This window comes from Nematolebias whitei, chromosome 14 (genome assembly GCF_014905685.2).
Source record: "Nematolebias whitei isolate Nwh7 chromosome 14, NemWhi1, whole genome shotgun sequence".
In the NCBI taxonomy this organism is placed as follows: Eukaryota; Metazoa; Chordata; class Actinopteri; order Cyprinodontiformes; family Rivulidae; genus Nematolebias; species Nematolebias whitei.
This window is the reverse complement of record NC_056511.1, coordinates 1,322,783-1,322,993: the sequence shown is the minus strand read 5'-3', so window position 1 is coordinate 1,322,993 and position 211 is coordinate 1,322,783.

Sequence of the window (211 nt, the reverse complement as noted above, 5' to 3'; positions counted from 1 at the left end):
ACCAGCTGAAACACGGACCAGCTGAAACAGGGACCAGCTGAAACACAGACAAAGTGAATCGGGGAGCAGCTGAAACACGGAGCAGCTGAAACACGGAGCAGCTGAAACGGGGAGCAGCTGAAACACGAAGCAGCTGAAACACGGAGCAGCTGAAACACGGGGACCAGCTGAAACGGGGAGCAGCTGAAACGGGGAGCAGCTGAAACACGGA